The sequence below is a fragment of the Gambusia affinis genome, linkage group LG19, assembly GCF_019740435.1.
Source record: "Gambusia affinis linkage group LG19, SWU_Gaff_1.0, whole genome shotgun sequence".
NCBI classification, from domain to species: Eukaryota; Metazoa; Chordata; class Actinopteri; order Cyprinodontiformes; family Poeciliidae; genus Gambusia; species Gambusia affinis.
In genome coordinates this window covers 22565818-22588347 of record NC_057886.1, presented here as the reverse complement: position 1 = coordinate 22588347, position 22530 = coordinate 22565818, and the positions used below count along the sequence as shown (strand labels likewise).

The 22530-nt window shown below is 40.8% G+C and overlaps 1 protein-coding gene across 3 annotated transcripts in view; it reads right to left on the bottom strand.

The window, feature by feature from the left end:
• Positions 1–22530, bottom strand: part of rbfox3a (RNA binding fox-1 homolog 3a) — a 536592-nt gene that overhangs the window by 498483 nt on the left and 15579 nt on the right. For all 3 annotated transcript variants that reach the window (XM_044101258.1, XM_044101255.1, XM_044101254.1), the window contains exons 3-4: positions 17067–17184; positions 16799–16974 (exon numbers count right to left, since the gene is read on the bottom strand). The gene's annotated coding sequence lies outside the window, so the exon portion shown is untranslated. The remainder of the gene's footprint in view (positions 1–16798; positions 16975–17066; positions 17185–22530) is intronic.

Genomic DNA, 22530 nt, shown 5'->3' with positions numbered 1-22530 from the left:
GTTTTGAACCCACCACCAACAGCACGAACCTATTCTTTGGATTCAATAGTGAGGGGGAAGGAAATAACTGAGCACCAGCAAGGTAATACAATGGCCTCTACTTGATGCATCACCAGACGCCACATGCCAAATCCTGGCTCAGCGATAGCCGACCCTGACAGGAATATAACTCCTAGCTCCAACTTTAACAAAAAAGTTTTTTCTTCTTTACACTAAAATACCGGCAGGTGTCTCTGAGTTAATTACTACATTATTACAAAATTAATTTAGTGGAAAAAAAAATTAATTATATAAAAAAAGTAAAAGTATTTAGAGATGACCAGAAGGCATTTGTTTTGCACATCTCCTGCAACAACTATCTGGATATGAAGAATGGAGCAGTAAATGATCTGCTCAAAGGAGAGAAGAACGCAAAAGGCTGAGGTCCAGAAGACACAACAGAGTCAAGACTGTAATGGAAGTTATGCTAGAAAAATCATCACAGCTTTTAGCATCGTAGCGTCTTTGGTGTAGCATTTTGTTGTTGCATCTTTTAGTGTTCCCATTGCTGCTCTTGCTGTTGTGCTTATTGCATTTTGTTGACCCTTCTGGGCCACCATAGGTTCAGATCAAAGAGCAAACGTAACACAGATGCATGTTGTCATCTTATTGATCTAAATGTGAGGGTTTTGCATTAGATCCCGGATCCAAACTAAAGTAACTGGTTTAAAGTTAACAGCAGCTATTTTTGCTCCCTGTCTTGTTTTCATTTAAATGAATTTTGCTTCATCACATTCAAAGTTCATTTCCGTTTCTGAAACAAGCAAAGATTACACTCAGTTTTTCATTCACACCATTGTGTTTTTCAAAAAAAAGTCTGTTGTGCTTATTAAAAGACATGAAGGTCTCCCTCTAGTTAAGGGCAGCTTCTAATTAGCAGCAAAACAGAATAAAAGCCTTTGAGAAGTTATTTATCTACTATTATACAGGAAAAAATCATTTTGAAAACAATTTTTAACTGACTTTCTGACTGTGGAGAGTGGAACAGTAAATTATCCACTGAAAGGAAATAAGCTTCCAAATTTCCCCTTCCACTGCAGTTTGTGCTTAGAGATAGAACAGGCCTTTTCTGTTCAGGTCTAATTAAAACCCTCTTCACCGTTGGTAATGTGAGGTAGCTTATAGGAAATTGTGTGTTATTAGGAGGAAATATGGAAGGAATCCCTTTGCATCAGCAGTAAGCCGTGTATCATGTTGGCAGCTTTTCTTATTTTCTGTTCACTGTTCAGGTTTTATACATCCCATGATGCTGCAGCGGCTGAATTAACGGCTGCATCCGGCAGCGATGCATTCAGTATGCACTCAGCATTCACGCTGCCAGAGGTGGTCAGATGAGGACGATACTTAAAGTTGTTCAAGCATGAGCTGCCAGCGCGGGCTCGTGTTTATCACGAGGGACCGGATAAAAAAGTTGGACAGATATGGAAAAACTGCAGAGGGAGATTAAGATTTTCATTCTTACTTTCCCTTTTAACCTCCATCTTAAGCATCTCTGTAGTTCCTGCCATACCTGCATGGAGTATATTACATTACAGCCGCACCGCTCCAGTTAGGATGAGCATGTCTGTTGGGCCTGAATTCACAACACTGCGCGCTTCACCATGGAAACTGAGATCAGAAGGCAAAGGTCGAGCAAAGCGTTGGTAGCGGCGCTGCTTGGCAGGGGCAGGATGGGGGCGGAAAAACCTCCACACGGGCCTTTTTCCATACACTGAGCACGCTCATAATCTCTTGTCCTCCAGCAGCACCCTGCAAGGTTAGTGAGAGTCAATAAGCTTCCACAAAGGTTAAGGAGACCTATAAGAAAGATAACATGCAAACAGTGAGCTCTCCGGATCCACGGGAACCATAAATAGAGAGGCATAACTGTCTTTGTCTACTTCTTTCATCTGGAAGTGAATCACAGAAAGGTGCTCCGTTATCCTGTTTGACTGTCTCATGAATTCAATATGAGCCATCTATACACAAAGTACTTTGTGAGTACAAAAGCTGAAGGAGCGTATCAAATGGCTCGAACTGCCAGTTCTACAAAGAACAGTCATTACGTGTCGGAACACGTTGAAGGAAATCTGGATTTTCCTCAGATTTTTACATTTCCTTTTCATTAACTTGCGAATCACCAGTTACTCTATCTGGCACCGTCTCTTCTGTCGTCAAAAATCCTTTGATTCATTATTTACTCGCTAAGTAACAAGAGATGTGTTCCCCAACTTTGTGAGTTTCTTTGTGATTTGTGACAGTAACTGTGGACAGAAATAGAGAAACGCATAAAAGGATGTTTTAGAGCAACACATGATTGAAAACATGTCAGTAAACAAATTATATTTATGTACAATAATATTTAACAATTTTCATCTTAGCTTTTACAAATCTGAAAAGTGTGGTGTGCAATCTTATCAAATGCATTTTAATCTGATAAATCTTAAATAAAATACAAAATAGAAAACCAATTAGTACCTAAAGTCCAGCTCTTCTGCTGCAGTTACAATGATTTTATCAAACTATTTAAACTCCAGGGACATTTACATGACGGCATTTCATCAACGGTTGGATTAACTGGATCTAATTTGCACTTTTGTTGTTAAAAATCAAAAAAACTTGCAACTAAAACGGAAGGTTATTATTTTTAGATGATTACATATTTATGATGTGTAACCCTTGATTGCATAAAACACACACACACACACACACACAAATCATTTAAATCTTTCTGTTTTTAGGCCTGAGATGTTTTGGAATTAAATGAATTCTTTTAAATGAGGGTCTGAGTCCAGAGTCGCACCTTACTGGAGCAGAACTGAGAGATCTTCAAGTGACTCGAGTGTCAAATATCGACATTGTGAAGTTCCGACTCAATTACTTCGGAAAGATGAAGATAAAATAATATCGCAGCTCTAGCTTTACAAAAATACAGATTTATCTTATCTTATTCTGACATAGAGGCTCTGCAGACGATAAGAGCTTATTTGAACGTTTAGTCACAGACATATGCCAGTGAAACCGTAAAGTAAAAAGGTGAACTCTGAGTGCAGAGGAGACGCCTGCCAGGTTGTCCACACGTTTCATCTGCTTCACACTACAACTCAACACTGATTAGAAAGGTCTGATTCTCTGTTTTCATTAAAACTTCACTAATTAGTACCACAATGTTTATTTAGACAAACAACCAGAAAGCAAACTCTGACCTGAGCTGACAGTTTTAATGTTACAACATTTCAGAATGAATAATTTGGTCACAGACAGGAGTTCTTCTGAAGCTCCGCTTTCTTTTTAGGTGTTGATTTGTTTTGTTTAAAGTGGGAACATTTCTTTGTTTTGAGAGGAAAACTGTTTCTATGAGCCTGTGTGTTATTAGCTAAAATAAATAATATTGATTAACAGATTATTATCAGTTTGAGAACCTCTATAATAGCTGTAAATCTTGCAGTTTGTTGTATATGCTAACCCAACACCAAGATGGAAAGTCATCTGGGAAGTGTTATGAGACAGTTTCCAAATAACAAGGATAATAATGTGATCGGCTGCTATGATGAAAATTCATCATCACCTTTATTATAAACACAAGTAATTAAAACATGAATAAATACATACAATAGAAATCACAAATATAACCCACAGATTTACAAAAAGGCTAAAACTTGGATTATTCCACATTCTGGACGTAAGCCAGAGTTTTGTGAAATATTCATTAGCAACAAGATGATGTTATTTGTAGATTATTTGTAGAAACTGGTAATCAATAAAATGTCTGTATGTGTCTTTGAATTTCAGGAGCTAAAAGTTCCAGAAAGACTCTTTCTATTGCACATATTTCAAGTGTAGCACCTTCTCCATACCATTTATATGATGCAAATAAACAATTTTTTGTTTGTTCAAGTGCAGATGTTGCCACAAGAAGAAAAGCATGTTAGCACATATATTATAGTTACAATTTATACTTTGTGCAAATGGATCTGTCATATGAGTCTGTAAGTTTCCCCACAAAGTATTATTTTACAGCAATCTATTCTAAGTTTGGTTATTTTGTGAAACATTTGAAAATATTCTAAACTCTGGTGAATCTGTGCCACATCCTCTGGATATTAGCCAGCAGAGCAAAGTTAGCCCAGCTTTACGGGATGTAATGAAAACTTCTCTTTGTTTTTGTCATATTTGTTTTTATGCCCTTCAGTCCAATAGTTTCCAACCATCAAAGTTTCTGTATGTACGATCAACGAAGCGGAAAGCTAATTCCATACTATCAATATGGCGACAGAGCACCTGGATGTAAAACACACACAGAAAAAAAAAAAAATCATAAATCAAGGTGAAAGTGACGCCCTTAATCTGACTGAGCAAACACAAACGACCGGAAAGACGAGACAAAATATGTTAGAGAGTAAAATTACTGAATCATGGAGAGGATTAGGCTTCGACTATGTTTAACAATGTCACAGAATTAGAAAAAGAAATTTCCAAGTATAATCAGTAGTTCATCACAGAAGATACAAGTGATTTATTCATATTTTTACAGATTACATGTAGATTTCAGGTGCTGAGGCACTGGAGATAATCCAGAGGAACTTTGAGTGGAAAAACCTTTTTCCTTTTCTTTAATGCTCTCCAATATCTCTGTGATAAAATTATGTGTCCTGAAATTAAAGTGCAAATTTGAATCAAACCTCCAAGCAAGATCTGTGGGTTCTTGGCAGCAAAGGGAGAACACAACAGGATTCTCGCACATATGCCATGCACATCGGCGAAAAAGCACAGCGGGCTGCCAACACCAAAGTGTTCATCACTCTCCTCCCACTCCTTTTCAGAGCACAGAAGAGAGAAAGAGCCCACAGTACCAGAACGGGGCGACCAATCAGCGACGAAGATCAAAAAGCAGATGTTCAAGGAGAATGAATTGCCCCCATTGATTGGCCGCAGTGCTTTGGTCCCCCCAGCGCAGTCCCCTAATCGATACGCGGGAGATAAGCAGCAGTCAGCCACTGACATTGGTGATGTATAACTGCCATGGTGGAACAGAAGCTGATGACTTTTTGCCGTCTTGGTCGAGACTCAGCGGAGCAAACCGGACACGTTGGAACCAGCCAGCCCACATTCTGATCCTTCCGATCAAAGTCTGATAATCCAGAGAGTCCCTCGTTCATGTCCTGTTCGCCACTTTTAGGTTAGAATAAAGCAACAGGGATAAATTACCTGAAAAGGTGCCGCTGTTATCGCCCCCGTTTGTGTTTCAAAAGACAATAATGAAATAAATAAATGAGAAAAAAAATGGCTGAGAGAAAATGAAATGATGGCGTGGCTGTGTTTTGTGAAATTGTGCTGTCAAACGTTTCTCCTTTCTAATTTCCTGGAGCGCAGATGATGGAGCATGTGTGCTGACAGCCGAATCAGATAAAAACTAAAAAAATACATACTTCCCTGTTTCCACATCACAAGCACTTTTATGCGACATTCATAAATATAATAACGAAATAATTAGTGTTTGGGAAATGACGTTTGACAGATACTATGACCTTGTCTGCTCTGTCAATTTATTTTTACGTGGTCATTCGTTAAAGTGTCGAGGCTGACGGACAAGAACGTAAATAGAAAATAATGGGACCAAGGCGCTGAAGAACGAAGCTTAAACTAATATTTATACACCCAGAATCAATCATGTAAAGGCTGTTTACCTAAATTTGAGCAGGTGGAGGCTTCTGAAGATATTCTAATTAAATAAAAACTAATAAAGTGATTCTGTGTTGTTGTTTTTTTTTACTTCAGTAACTACTAAAGTGGAGTTACTTATGAACACATTAAACTTCTCAAATTGGGTAACAGAACAAACACAAAAGAGCTTTTCTCAGCTGAGGTCTCATTTCAAAGGCAAAACTTTTAACTACTGAGATATAATAACTGATATTTTAATATAATCAATGATACTAATGTCTAATGTCAGACTGTAGCATTTCCTCCAGCAGCAGCGCTGCAATCACAGGGATGGTGATCTGGGCTAATGCTACAAGCTAACACTGTGACAATATAAGCTAACACTACAGCCTAACCCTGTAACACAGATGTTGGAAAGCAATTTCACATTTAAAAATTAAATTTTCTGAATGGAAACATTTATCGACAGGTTTGGCTCTTTTTCAAGTCACATGACCGACAACCGGATGTTGCTACTGGCGCAAACCACAAAGAAGAAGACAGGAAGTAGTTAGAGGACGATGGCGCGCCATGTTTTTAATGGCTTATCGTGTGAACAAGCTTATTAAACGTAATTAAAACGTGATTTTAATTACGTTTCTTATTTAATGGAAACACTGTTGCATTTCTTCCAACATTAGCAGAATACTGACAAAGTAAATGCAGCTAAAAAATGACATGATATGTCTGGAAAATACATGGTACCGGCCCTTTAACTCCTCTAGAGCAGTCCGAGTTAACTACCAACTGTTAATTGGTGCCTGCAAAATGTCCAGGTCTGTACCAGAGGACGCCTGAGTACCACCAGTGGCACATGCACCTCAGGTTGAGAACCCTGACCTTAGAGCAGCCAGCCTGCTCAGAGTGCGTCACTTTGACAGGACAGTCCCAGCACAACTGTCACTTCGCTCCCCCGTTACAGGTGGTCCACACAGGGGAGCTGGCAGCTCTGACGGACGCCTCCTCCAAGGGATTTATGGGAAATGACAGCTCAGGCTACATAAAGCCAAAGTCATCTGGGGAAGGAAGACAACAGAAGTTCCATAGTATGAATGCATGGGGGCTGACACGAGCTGAAATGTACTTCCTCTGGCCTGGCAGGCGGTTTTGGTTGGAAATGTGCTGTTCATATATTGTGGCAAAGACAGAGTGGGAGGCAGTCAGAGCCCCACCTATAATCTACTCCCTCTGTTTGTGGTAATGGTCTGCAAGCCTTTCTACCAGCGGGGGAAAAAAGAGAGAGAGAAAAAAAAAATCACATTTCTTACATGGCTGCCTCTTGATGAATTATTTCACATTTCACTTACTTACCGTACCTTAGCAAAAAAAGTTAATCTACATCAGCGACGTTAAAGAAAAATTTCACAGTGAGGAAATGAACAGCTCCCCTTGTTCAAACTCGAAAGGTGTGGAGCGTGCAGCTCCTTTAAAAAAAAAAGTCCATTTCAAACTTCATCATTTCAACGTCTGACAGCACATGTGAATGCACACGGGCCGGGCCAGCCCTCTGATTCTCTCTGTATTTAAATATGGACCATCTTTAATTGAGCAGAAAGTGCGGTGGAGAACAGTCCTGAACTAATACAGAGGCCGAAATATCATTACGCTGATGGCAGCCGGGCTCTCTGACTTTTATTGGCAGCTTGCGAGCTAAATGTGTGGTTCAATTCTGAGGCGGCCATAGCTGCAGAGGCAAAGTAATTGACTTTGGGACAAAATGGTGTGGAAAATGACATGTAGGCCTTTGCCTAAAGCCAACCTGGCGCTGGCAGAAATCTATCAGTCAGGTGCACACCAACATTGGCATTTACACAAATGTGATTTAGTTGACGATACTGGAGAGCTGATGTGCTGGACCAGTGCTTTTACTGAAGGAAAACTACTATTTCAAGCCATGCAATCTGCTGCTCCTGCTGCTGGAAATGCCTGAGCGGCTGGTTTCAGTTTAGACGCCGTCATGTTCAGAGAAAACTCTGTTTCACATTTAGAACCTCGCCGCATCCTCAGCAGATTTAAGGGACAATACCCAGAACTCTTGGAGATTTAGAGTTTTAAATCTCTGCGGTTGCATCGTTTTGTTTTGCTGCGGAGGTGAGTGGTTTTGGTTTAGTGCTGCCAAAGTTTGAACACAGACATTTGAATTTGTTTTGCATGAAAATGAAACGGACCTCATGGCCAGCAGAACTTGGCACCCTTTAAAAGAAATCACAATTTGTACTTACTATAAAAGAAACTAAAACAAAGAAATTCAACCAAAATATGAATTTCACCTTTCCAGGAAGTTAATAAATGCGTCTAATAATGAGATTTGTTCTGTTTTTAAGGTTTTAAGAATTAATTATTATAGAATAAATGTAATAATTCCAACAGTTCACTAAAATTGTTCATAAAAATACCAACAATTAAATAAAATTTGATGAATGAGAACCACGAATAATCCCATAAAGTCTACTAATATTGATCAGCAAAATTAACAAAGATATTTATTGTTTTTAATCGATTATTTAGGTCATTCAACAATTCAGACTGGGGCAATTATACAACCATACATCTTTGAAAAACAGAAGTGGAGCCTCCTGCACAACCGACAAGAACGCAGCAAAATGCTCATTGCTAGGTAACAGTCAATGCCTGCTGATTTGTGATGTTATATTTAAAATGGTTTTTAAAATGGCTACCCAGACACCAAAAAACATGAACTTATTGCCAACATTTGGGTATTCTTTTGTGTTCTAAACAGTTTGGGCTGTTTTAGATGCAGTTGAAACCCAAACGGAAGAACAGAAATATGCAAAATTAGCTTTTTAAATGTTTTGTCCAATTTAAAGTATGTCAAGATTAGGTTGCACTTAAAGGAACTTTGTGTAAATATCTGGCAGTTGTCACAGGAGAATCAAGGATTCCTTAAACATGCATGAAAGAACAAAAGCAACAACCCAGGTAATATTTATGATGAAAGAATAACATTATAACATGATGTAAAGCTCTAAAAAGACAATTTTGAATCATATCCCTCCCTTAACTTTGCAGCAAGCTCTCATTGTATGCATGCATGTAGTGACAGTGGAGATGAAAACTCCCCTTTAACAGGAAGAAACCTCCAGCAGAACCAGAACCAGCAGGCATGTGACTCCCACTGTCCCCCAGACGCCCAAAACGCCTCGACCATGAAAGGAAACGCTAGGAAGCAAAAGAAGACAATTAAACACGAGTAATCTGACAGAGATTTTTGCTTCCTGCTTCGGGAACGTCTCAACTCCAAGTATTACATCAGCTTCTAAACCTCAGATTCAGAGTGTCTCTCTCCCAGCAGCAAGCCTACAGTCACACCCACACACTCACGCACACACACACACACACCCCTACACACTTGCTGAACCACAAAGCAGATCAAGTGTGCCTGGAGAGCTCTATAGCGAGGCCAGTTTTCCTCATTAGACCGCCTGTGCACCACTCTCCAAAAAACCCCTCGCTCTAATCACTGTCACCAGACCTCAGCTGAAAAACAGATAATTAATGTTGGGCCCTGCCTCAATCAGCCTCCATGCTAAACAGCTCGCTGTACACGTGTGTGCGTGTGTGTGTGTGTGTGTGTGCGTGTGTGTGTGTGGGTGTCTGCATTAGTCTATTTGGAGTCTGTCGATGTAGGCGCCCCCCTCCTCCTCTACACCCCTGGGGAACGTGGATGCTCAAGCCGTCCACAACAACAATTTCTCTCCGACTCGCATTAGCTCACAAACAGCACATGTAACATACAACTGGAGACTTTACAGGAGGAACATTCCTCTCCACGGCTAAAAAAAAAAATAAAAAATCTCCTTTTATTCCACGGCTTCTTCTTCTCTGACTCAATTGTCTCGCCCTTTTTGCTCCACGGCTGCCCTTATAGCTCCCCTTCACCCATTTATTACATGGAATGGACTTCTTAATCGAATGCTTTGCGGAGCAGATTTATTTATGCTCTCTTTTCCCTTCCTAAAGGCAGTTATTAATATTTTATAAATATTTGATGATACTTTGTGTGACCCTGCAGAGAATGACAGAGAAGAAGTGAAGGTTAGTGCTGGGGGTACCGGCTGATTAAATGGAGACCAAGTGGCTAAAGCCGATGCAAGGCTGCCGTAAAGTTTCTAATAAAACGAACTGAATAAACACGGTTCGCGGGAGAATTTGGCTGCAGGACTTTAACAAGGTAATTTACAAAAACATATTTCCCTTCTTGCCCTTTGATGATAACAAAACGTGAGAACAGTTTGGGTTTATTTGCCCTGGTTTCATTTTTCTGTCTGAGGGATTACGGCTCACAAACTCACTCTGTGGAGGAGAAACAAACAGTTCTGTGCATCAGAAAAACAAAAGCATTCTGTTTCAAAAAGTCATAAATACATTCCTTCCTTTTTGTTCTTTTCTTTGATTCAATATGCTTTGCATAAAGAAATATAAAAATATACAGTTATGCAAAAGAAATAAAGACAGAACATCCTCTTTCTATTCAAGGGTTTTATGTACCAGAACAAAAATGCTCCAGGTTAAACAATTATTTAAATCACAAATAAAGTTAAGAAAAAAACACAGCATACTACACAATGTTATAATTTAGTAAATTATTCATTAAACCAAAGTACAATCTTGTTGTATCAATAGGATTTAAGGTTTGTTAAATATATAACTCGATCTGCAGTGATTGGAGAGAAACTGTTTTCTGTCCAGTAAACTAGGATAGTTTCCTTCCTTTCAAAATAAAGGATTTCATTTATGATTTATTTATATATAAAAAAAACTGATTCTAGACTAATTTTATTTTATGGCAGCTGACCCCTAAGTTACCACTATTGTGTTTGTGGTCTTTTAAAAAGAGAGTTTTTCCTCTCCACTGTCACCCTGTGCTTCTCAGAGAGAGAAATAACCTCCAGTTTAAATACTGGCTTTTCAATAACATTACAACAGCTCCACTTTAAACTAAAAAAATTTAAAAATCTTGACTTTCCTCCTGGTTTTTCACCCAAACTCACAGTTTGAACACAGTTGGTCAGCCTTTGAATGCTATTGGGTAGGAATTTATATGTCAGCGCCCCCTACAGGGTCACAAAGTAACAACTTGATGTCTGTAAAGATGTGTCTCATTAACTCTCTCAGAGGACTAAAAAAGTAAGTAAAATATCCTCTTCAATGTCTACATGTAGTTTTGCTGAAAATGCAAACTAGAACATATTGTTATATCTCATATTAAAACATTTTCATAAAACGTCACAGAACAATTTAAAAACATAATATTTTCATCCTGCATACAAAACAGGAGCGTCAAACTCGCTTTCATTTCGAGACACATCAAGGTAATGAATGTCGTCAAATGACAAACTGTTAATATATTATAGTTTCTCAGTTAGTACTTCTTAAAATGTAACAGTTTTTAACATCTTCTCACATTTCTGTCATTTGGTCCTTTACAAATGAAAATGGAATTGACTCATAAAATAATATTAGAGCCCAAAATCTTAAAGTTAGACTTATGTGGCCCTAGAGACCCCAGAGGACCACATAAATAGTCGTGGTGGGCCGGATTTGGCCTGGGAGCCTCGAGTTTGATCCCTGTGATCCAACTGGTTGAACTTTTCTCTCATGTTTTTTTATGTCCAAGTCTTCCAGGGTAGAAAACAAATCAACAAGCTGGACATTTTTTGTATTGAATCCTTAGAAAACATTTTATAGTGGAACATTTTAAAAACAGAAGTTAATTGAAATAAAATACTTGCTAGAAGTTCTAATTAAAATCACAATTCATCACATTATTAAACAAAACTAATAACATATTTCCATAAACCTAAAAGCAGAAAGTAGAGTTTCTCTAATGCATCACTCTGAGATTTTCTTCAAAGTTTTTCACTAAACTATTTAGAATTAAGGAGAACTTAAAGAAAGAGAAGCCAGATCTGGTTTAGCTTGAATCTTAATGTTTTTGTTCATGGTAGAAAACACCAGGAGTGACAAGCGGTCAACAGGAAGGCTCCACATTTCCACCTTAACACTGCAGAGTGCCAATTAAAGGCTCGACAACATGGATGGCGTTCCATATATAACAAGGCCTAAGAAGCAATCCTGTCAACTTGCAGGGTGGGACATGTCAAAGCTGGAAATCAAGAGGAAGCCGCGCCGTCCGCGGGGCTGACAAGAGCAAAGCTTCACGTTACCAAAATCATCTGGCGAAGAGAAGCAGCCTGTGTTTCTGCTGCTCATTGTGAGCTTAGGCAGCCCTCACTACCTCAAACCTCAGTGATTACCGCACTGCTGACAAACACAAATATATTTATAGTGCAACACAATGCGCTAAAAATATGCACCTGGTCTATTTTTAACTAAAGCTGTGCCAATCTGCAAAGAGTCCGACACGGTTTCATGCACAGAATCGCTCTAAAGAATGAAGTCAGTCTGCATAATGAAACCCACAGAGCAAAAACACAAAATATTACTGAGTATTTTGGTCTAGTGCAAATATCATAGTACACTTAAAGTACGACTGACTCACAAGTAACTTTCCATCAATACATTGATGCTTGTTTTAAGTCGATTATTCTCAATTATTGATAAAAAAAAAAGAACTAGTTCCACTGTCAGATTATTTCACTTTTAGCAAGATATTTTTCTATGTTAAGAGTTAAATAATCGTCCAGAGTAACAGTTTATGGTGATAGTTGATAACAGTTTGTGTTCATATCACCCACCTGTATGTTGCAGTTTGGTGCAGTTAGAGAGAAAAACAAAAAGAGAACCCCATCCAGATGCTCCCTTACAACAGCAGTCCACACCAAATTCATGCAATGATGGCTGCTAGTGAAGGAATGTATGAACATCACAACCCACCTGGATCCACACTGCAGAAAAAAAATACTCAAAGTATTTATATGGACACCTTGCAGTGTGACGTCACGTTTGAAAGATCCCGCCCACGTCTCCACGCTACAGGGCAAAAAAGCTGCTAGCTGATGATGACTAGCATTGGTTTTAACTGCCAAGTTATCAACATAAATCTTAAACATATGCGTGATGTACAACAGAAAAATGGACGCAGAGCTTAGCTGCTAACTGTCAACACTACGACAACTAGATAACAAGGTCAAGAAAAAGTTTTATTAAGAAAAAAATCCTGAAGGAGAGGGAAGTAGTTCAGTTATTTTTACTTGACTTAAATAAACATCAAGCATGAAATCATAAAACTGTAATGGACTGAATGTCTGTTCTTTGTGGGACTGTGAGCGTTTTTGGTGTTAAATCCTGAAACGATGCAGTGGCATTGTTTCAGTTGCTATGGCAACGAGTCTGCGTGTAGCACAGCCGACACAGAGACCTAGAAAATAGTCGTTTTGAGTTGTTCTTCAATGGTTTTCCCTTTGCTTTGAGCCACTGCACTAAATGAATAATGCCTGCATCTCCAGGTTTCATTTGGTCAACAGGATTGTTCTACCGCAGCAACGCGGCGATGACGGCACGTAAAACAATCACCTTTTTGCCGAAGAGCGTTGTGGGCTAGCACAAAATTTCCAGATGTAAACAATAACATGAAAAGGGTCCACAGGGCATGTGGAACATATTTCATCTCCAGCTTTTATTTTCCACAAATGATGTCTGTAGCTGCTCTGTTTGTGTTTGTAGATGGATAACAAATACCAAATCTACCAAAAAAATACATGAATCTTGAGTCAGACTACAACTCTTCACTATTTTATCAATGAGTCTTCTACCCTGCAATTACTTTTTCTTGCATACTCTTGTAAAGTAAGGCTATCCCTCTCCACTGTCATCAAATCAACTTTTTTTTTCCTGGCTTCTCTTTGACAGGAAAAGAAAACGAGTTTTAAATATTTGCACCACATGTCCTTCATCAGTGAATTGTTGCTATTCATGACTTTTTAAATAGGCTGCTGAATGCCGTGTCTGACAATAAGAAAGGAAACAACCTCAGAAAGCATGAAAAGCAGCATCGACCTCCATACTTCGCAACAGCAGCGGCACCATAAGTGTCAGAAGTGGAAGCCATGCGGGCGGTTTGCATCTGTGGCCAGATTTCAGCAAATTAGTGAAATTCAATTTCTCATTATTCAAGATGTGCAGTTAGTGGATTCCAATATCAATAAGTTAGTTGCAGATTTTCAGGGCAGAAAGAGAAGAAAATGAGGAAAACACCCAGGAGCTGCTGACGCCCAGCTTCCAGAGGATATAATTTAATCACAAACAAAATCTGATTAAAATGTTTAAAAAGCAGCGGCATGCAACATTTATTGACTCCCTGAAAGTGTCTTTCTTTATACATTCAGACGTGGCTGAATAAATGATTTAAGGCTGACATATATAATTCGACCTTGTCAGGAGCCCCCACCCGCTTCCTTGTGCATGCTGTGTAATTGAGCCTTCAGGGAGAGCGGGAAGACTATCTGGTCCCCACTTTGTAGGGACGCGTATTGATGGTCAAGACTGGTAACCAACTATCTAATCAATAAGTGCATAAACACACACGCTGATGGAAGTAAATATGGTGTGACAGTAGCTTATCTCGCTTTTACAAGACGTCTAATAACTGCACAGCTCAGAGTAAAGTTAACAGCACCTCTGGGGTACCACTGAACGATATGTGTAATTAAATATGTTTCCCTGCATAAAAGGCTATTAACTTTTTCCTCAATACGTTTCAGCACAATGACACAACGAGGAAAAGCCCCATTTAAATTGGTCAGCGACTCCGTCAGACGCAGACGGCTCTCCGCATTTAAATTACATACAATTCACATGAAGGCCACAGGCAACTCGGAAAAGAGAGTTGCATTAATTGAGGGAGTTTAAATTACTTTTTGTGATGTGGCTTTTGTAATCTTACTCCGCTCCAACTTTCTCCAAAGTTTCTGCTGTAAAGTTAAAGTCTGAGCTGACCACCTGTTCACTGCAAAAACACAAACTAGTGAAAATATCTAAAAATAAGACAAAACCAACTTATAAGTAACTTTTCAATGAGATATAGAAGCTTATTTTTGGTCAGAAATTGTTTAATATTCATAAAAAAGAACAAGTTTCAAGTGTATATTTGCGTTGCAAACTTGACGTGGTAAGATGTTGTGTTTTTGCAGTGTAGGTTTAGAAGTTGTACTAATAAGGGTAGCAGGAGAGTACTCTAATCAAGTTACATTTACTCAGAGTAACTTGCAATGTTCAAACCTGTAGCAATGTAAAACACAAAACGAGAAGTACAATAATGCAAAGAGAATCAAACAATCACTTCTTTAAATAAAAGGTAGCACAGCTTGATTAGACAGGAATTTAGAAAAGTTTAAAATTTCTATCAACAATTACATACAACATACACTTTTAGGCAAACATATATGGGAATAATCTGCCAGTAGGACTGGTACTAAAGTAATTACAGACTTAAAACAAGCTACAGCTTGCAGAAAAATTACTTTTAAATTAGTTTTGTCTCATTTCAAGACATTTGACTAGAAAGCAGACCAAAGATACTTGGAAAGATTTTGGGTTTTTGGAGTGTTGAGGAGAATCGGGAGCAACCAGAGGAGGAAAGGACACGTAATTGTCTTGTTTACCTTGATTTAATGGAGTGTGCGCTTGTTTTAAACCACCAGGGTTCAGAAAACCTGCCAAGGCCGGGCAGACCAGGATGTCAATCTCGGCCTTTTTATTCAGTTTTGCTGACACATCTGCAACCAGAAGCTCGCCGGGTCCCGAGAGCCGCCGCGTGTTTCTAACGCTCCAAATCAATCCCTCATTTAGATTCAGCAACTCGCAAAACATGAAAAATATCACCTATGGTGGCGGAACATGCCAGAAAATCATTAGAATTAGAAACGACAAGACATGTAATTGCAAACAGCAAACCTTGGCGTACTTGTGATTGAGTTTTAAACATAGATGTGAGGAGGGGGAAAGCAATCCATGTTGAGCCACATCATAAAAATGCAAATGCTTCATCTCTCACTCCAGGAGTTTGGAGCTCAGCAGCAAATCTAATATACTGCCGGGTGTTTAACATATATGTGTTTTCATTTTCTACATTTGCTCATCAGATCGTCTCGGCGAGTGAAGTGCTGCACAATATCCAGGGCTTTACAGATGTAATAACCGGGAATGCATGGGGCCAGAGCCGTGCAGTGGAGGCTTTAGGGCCAATGGGAGCTCTTTAAATCAGAGAGCGGCCGTAAACACGCCGTCTGCGTCGCTCCCTGCGCCGGCATTACCGGCCAAGCTGATGACAAGTGCCGAGCAGCCCCTCCAGTGCCTTTAATACAGCAAAGCGTTCTCCGGAGGGAATGCAATCTGTGTCCTCTGCACAGATCCACTGTCTGCACTTCCCCGCGTGTGTTTGAGCGCCTATTATGCTCTCTCAAAATGGGAGAAGGAAATAGGAAAATTGCCTCAGCCTGAGATGAACTAGGAGAATAATCAGAAAATAGTGTGACGCAAACGGAGCATTTCAGCCCCCCTTCCCCATGCCACCAATCCCCCATCACCCCCGGCTGAGAGCTAAATAATAAGCAGCAGGGACGGTGCCATTGAGAAGAAAGTACGCCCCTTTCTATTGGTTACAGCAGCTTATACGTTTAGGATGGGAGATAAAAACAGCCTCGCTTTCCCTCATGTGGCGATCCCACATTCCTTTATTGCCAATAAAAACACAAGAGGTGCGCAGACAAAAGCAGCTCCACACATCCAGACCTTCTGTTTTAATGTGAGAACCAAAGACAGATTAAAACACAAGTGTCCAAAAAGTAGAAAGCAGAGTTCTTCTGGACAGTTTATGCTTGTGTTTGGTTCTGACTACGGTGTCAGCTGCAGGTACACAGAAATAAACACGCTTGAACACCTTAAGAGAGAGAGAGAGAGAAATGCAGTTCTTTTGATTTCTATTTTTGCCCGCCTGGAAAAGACAAAGACACTTGAGCAGAGGATGGATGGCGAGCGCGTGGAGTGAAGTCAGTGGAATGTTTGAAGTGAAAGCGCCAGACACGTGTGTGTGTGACACAAAGTGTGTGTGACAGCGTTAAGCCTGAGTGAGAGGTGAAAGGACCGCTGTACTCACAGTTGTGCTCTTGTTTCCCTGTGGTCTGCCGGCGTGTCAGAGTTTCATCCTCTCAGCGTCTCTCCCTGGGCTGGGCTTCCTCTTCCTCTTCTGACCAAAAGGTGTGAGGAGGAGGAGGAGGAGGAGGAGGAAGAAGAGGAGGAGGGGATACACGAGCAGAGCGCTAAGGAATGAAACTGAAGAGAGAGAGAGAGAGAGGATGAGGGAGAGAGAGAGAGAGAAAGAGAGAGGATGAGGGAGAGAGAGAGAGAGAGAGAGAAGGATTCACAGGCAGGGCGAACGGTGGCTTGCGATTGGCCTGTCAGTCCGGGAGAGGGAGCGTCGGTCTCGGCGGTGCCTACATCCCAGTCCGTCTACTCCGATTCAAACACCTCCAACGCCGAGTTCTGCAGAAACACAACACACTCGCCGTGAACACACACACACACACACACACACACACACACACGAAGACAGACAGAGGAAGGGAGGGTTGATAGAGAGAGGCAGATGTGTTCAGAGGGCCGATGACAGCTCCAAGCTGAAGCTTCTCCTTGGCTCCTCATCAATGACAGGTACTGAGGATCAGGAGACAGAGGGAAGCTCACACACACACACACACACGCACACACACACACGCACACACACACACACACACGCACACACCCTCCTCACCTCCCCGTCTCAATTACCATAGCGGCCGTAGATGTATTGGGCTTGTCAGCTCTCACGTACGGCTGATGAGGAGATGTGGGCTAACGTATCTCATCTAATTTAACCCAGCTATAATCAGACAACACTCTCAGCTCATTTATGGTCAGACTGGACAGACGTCGTATCAGACTCTCACTGAAAAATTTCACTTTATTCATGCTAAAGTAATACAACATGTACATTTTTTCTTTTGATTTTCAAAGCTTCAGTGCCACTCAACACTGCAAAAACACAAAATCTTACCGTGTATTTTTGGTCTATTAGTACACTTGAAATTAGACAAAACATATACAATTAATCTTCCTGCAAGAAATAGGAGCTTGATATAAGTCAATGATTATTTAATATTGATTTTTAAAAACTACTAGTTGAACCAGCAGATTCTGTCATTTATAACATGGGAAATGTCTCGTTAAAGGTGAAATAATCAGTCACTAGTACTGATACGTAAAGAGTTATCGACCAAATCCAGATGCTGTTTCTTGCTGAAAAGTTACTTGCATGCTAGTTTTGTCTTATTTCAAGTGTGAACTAGAAATACTTGGTAAGATTATGTGTTTTTGCAGAGTAATATTTACCTCCTTTGATGTTTTTCCACATCACATTAAACCCCAGACAGCAATGCATTGTGTCGGGTTTTATAAGGAAAATGGGAAAAGTATTGCTTCTTTTTTTGCTCAGCTCAACATAGCTAATAAAAAAGTAGCTTTGGAACATATTTTTGGCTATTTTGACACTGTGACTTTTTTAAATCCTTTGGTAAAGATAGCTGGCACAAGCACAGCATGGAAACGTGATTTCAAGAAGGAAGACTGGGCGAGGGCATGGAGACCGAGGCAAACTCCAATTAGCTCTGCCCGGGTCAGAGAGCAGCAGGTTAAAGTTTCACAGTGCACAACAAAATGGTTGGAGAAAGGAAAAAACACACAGGACATCTGCAGAGATCAGAACATTCAGAATGAATCCACAATATAAGTGGGATTCATGATAATGTGGATAGAATCTGACTGGTTCCACACCCAAAATACCTGAAAAACACGATGCAGTCCAAACAAGAGCCACTGTCAAGGATATTAAGCCTGACATTTCTGCAGTTGACGCCCAGTTTGCAGCCGAATGTCAAGCGGCGGGATTTTTTCCCCTCATTAAGTGTTGCGCCTGGTCAACAGCAGACCGGCTCCAATCGGCTCCACACTGTGTCCCATGAATCCCATCTCCGTCCTCTTCACTCCACCAAATTCAATTAAAAAGAGAAATTGGCAATTAGATCACTGTTATGATCCTGTAACAATGATCTAATCTGTAATTCATTGGCTGCTGTTCCCGTGGGGTGGGAGGGGGCCGCTGCTTGATGGAGTGGCTCGGAGACTTCTTGGCATTCACCTCGGCTTGGGCGGCACGCGATGCGGCGGGCGGGGGGCGGGGGGCACGCAGCGCTACGGTGCAAACCGAGGCCTCAGTAGTGTCACCTCCGGGGCCGCGGTTTGCCCGCGGCAAGAACGCAACCTGTGACACACACTCGTTTGTTTTGCTCTCGTAGGCATGAGAGCTCATTTAGCAGGTTGCACGTGTAATCCAAGTGCGTGCATGAGGACGCAGAGAGTCACAGCTGGTGTGCAAAAGGCAGAAATGTACACAAACACTTTCTCCTCTCTTGGGGAGAGAATTTTTTTGCTCGTTAATTGAATTATGTCAATTCCATGTGGTTAATGAAGGGTACGGGGGTAGGTTGCCCTTTCTGGGGCTTCAGGCTAACAATCACATTGAGGCAAGGTGGGTGGAGGTAGTTGAAGAAGCTTGAGTTTGCAATGTTTAGACTGGAACCAGTGTCTTGTTACCACCTTTCTAACTGGAGTCAAGCTACCACATGTGGACTGTCTGCAACATTTAGACTCACTGCAATGACCTGCGGCCATGCTGGGGATTTGTTATGTAAAGGACTCGTTACCTGGCAACATTTAAAAACATTTTCAGCTTTTTCATCTTATCTTATCATAGTGATTATATTTAGACCCCAGATAAATGCAGCGTCCTTTACTGGAGACACACACACCCACTCGGAGTCGACAGGAAAGCCAACTCACTATCATATTTAGGAGGGTGTGGGCTCGCGACATGCACACACCAACACCCACACATCCAGGAACAGTGTGATTGCTCTGCTTTGCTCGTTTAGCACTTCTAAGGCAGAGATCCCCAGAGGCCAGCCATCACATCCAGTTACTGTGGCGCACAGACACGACCGAGCCCCACCTGGCTGCTCTCACCTCAATCTGTAGGAGGTGGGAGGCAGCAGCACTGTGTCGCCCGCTTTCTCACTTACTCACACACATCATTCACCACAGATCAAAGAAGTGGTCTCACACACACACACACACACACACACACACACACACGCTGATATCTTACGCCAAAGATCAAGAGAACTTTTGACTATGCAGACTTTCACCAACACACCTTTACCTGCAATTCAACCCATTTTCTCTTGGTCCAAAATCACATTGTTGAAACTGCCTGTGGTATAGGTGTGTAAAAAGCCTTCAAATAAAGGTCTGTTTTTGTAGTAGCATCCAATCATTTTGCATTCTGCGTAATCCAGGTAGGAAGGAGGTCTCTACCTCTGGCAGTCAGAGGTGAGTGGTTGGTACAACCTGAGTCTATCACACGTTAACACAGAGACACAAAGGACACACAACCATGCACAAACAAGGTCAGTCCAACGGGCTGGAACAACCAATTACCTCAACATGCTTGTCTTTTAACGTTGGGAGAAAGCCGGAGTACCCAGAGAGAACCGGACGCTGGACCAGACAGTTCTACACAGTCTGACATTAATGCAAGTTTCTTCCATCAGACCAAACCATAAAATAACAAACAACCCATCTTTAAAATGTATATTCCTGTTATACAGTGCTTGAGGAGCTAGTCCAAGTTCTTATTCAAATCATTCATATTGAAAAAAACTTGAGTGGTTACATTAAGACAAATGGGTCAAATTTCCTCCAGTTCCCACAAACAGATATAGAGGGTGATTACTGCCACAGTACAGCCAGGTCAGTATGGACAACTTTCTTACAACAATCTATCAAAAATAATCTGTGAACTGATTGGATCAGTGGTGGGCACACTTCCTCTAATCCGCTAAAAGCCGAGCTAATTTTTTCCTTTTAGTGCTTTTCGCTAACTCTGGAAACATTTAGTACACTAATCTTTTGGCCTGAAAATTATTTTTTCCAGATAAATGATGAAGCACTAACGTACTTAGCTGTTTGTAAACTTTCAGTTTAATAAAGGTTGACACCTGTGTTGAAGTTTAGCCTATCAGCTGTTACATAGTTAGCCGTTATTATGTGCATGCTCTTATTTTGAAGTGTTTATGAAGCAGTTCCGTTTCCTCTCCCCATTATCTCTCTCTCTTTTATCCACACACAAGAAACATACAAAAAAACAAAATAAAACATGGACAGTAGAGAACATGATAAATATAAACATAATATCTATACCATAAATTATAATGTCAAAATTAAGGGTTATATTGAAGTCTTCCAAAATCAGACATAACTGAATTTAAAGCTAATGCCTTAGCATTAGCTTCAGCTAAAATCTGGATTGTTGTAGTAGTTTAGCGTTAGCAGAACTAACTTCACGGGTAGCGATGTCCACCTCTAGTTTTAACATCCACTCTGATTATCTTTATATTAACATCAGTTTGATGATCTGAAACATGCAAGTGTGACAAAAAAAAAAGCCAAACATTAAATCAGTAGGTTAGGAGATACTGTCATACAGCACTGTGTGCGATAAACAAAGCAACACCCTATTAATGACAACATGCTGGTTTTACTTCATATTTTCAGAACACATTGTCTGATTTTACAGTACTGTTAAATTGGTTCTTATGAAAATATTGCCATCTGTCTCAGGGAGATTTACGTGTATAATTAAAGTTGAGATATAAGATTTATACATTTATCGTTACCAGTGACTTGGAACCAAAGTATCCTGTGAGTACCATTAAAAGCAGCCTAAATACCACAGATGGAGAACCGTGGATCTGTCTGTCTCACTGGTTCTTCCTGGGAGGTGTGAAGGAGCTCATGAATCCCCTGTAAGAGTGGAGGGGAAATTATTTCATCCCCCCACTAACTTTAAGAAATTTGCTGTAATTAACATTAAATGAGTAAAATGTGTCAGCGACAGAGCGCCGATGAGACTAACAGATGGTATACTTGGGAAATTGCTTCATTAACAGACACTCCTTAAGAACAGGACTAATGAGACAGAGCTGCTTTGACTGCAGAGTCATGCTGATGGCATCAGGTGCTGAGAGGAGGATGTAATGGCTTGCTCAGGGGTGCTACCCCAACAGATGCAAACAACAGATCGCTTGATTGGGAGTGTGCTCCTTTTGTGTGAACGTGTGGACAGGTAAGAATTGAGGGCTGCGTTTTGGGAGAGGGGTAGAAGATATGGAGGAGGTCTGGCCGGTGATTAGTGAGCTCCCTTGCTGGTTGAGCCTGACTTGTCACAGGTTGACATGGGATGCAATTATAGAAGGGAAGTTTCCCAGCCCCTCAGGCATGTGCCAGGCATGCTGTCAACGCCGGCTGATGTGTGGGCTCTTGGCACTGCCAAAGGTGTCACAGGCGCTTATGTGTGCACAAAACTGCTGCACACCCATAAAAACTGACCTCAGCTTTTCCACGTTCACGCAGTGATGTGTGCTCCGGAGCTAGCGCACACCCCTTACCTTTTGTTTGAGTATTACGTGTAGTTAAACCCTACTCCACTCCCAGCCTTCCCTACATCTCACTCTTTATTTCCTCTGAAGCTATAAGTAAAAGCCAAAACACTCTGCTGGCTCCTCACGCTGTTCCCACATCTTCTCCTTTTCCCATATCAGCCTGCGTGTGACTCTGCCAGCAGCGCAAGTAAGCTCTATAAGACCCAAGGCAAATTATCACAGCGGGACACTGCGTTTCTGTTCCACATGCTTCTCTTCCTCTTCTCTTTCTCTCCCTGCATGTCACAAATCAAAG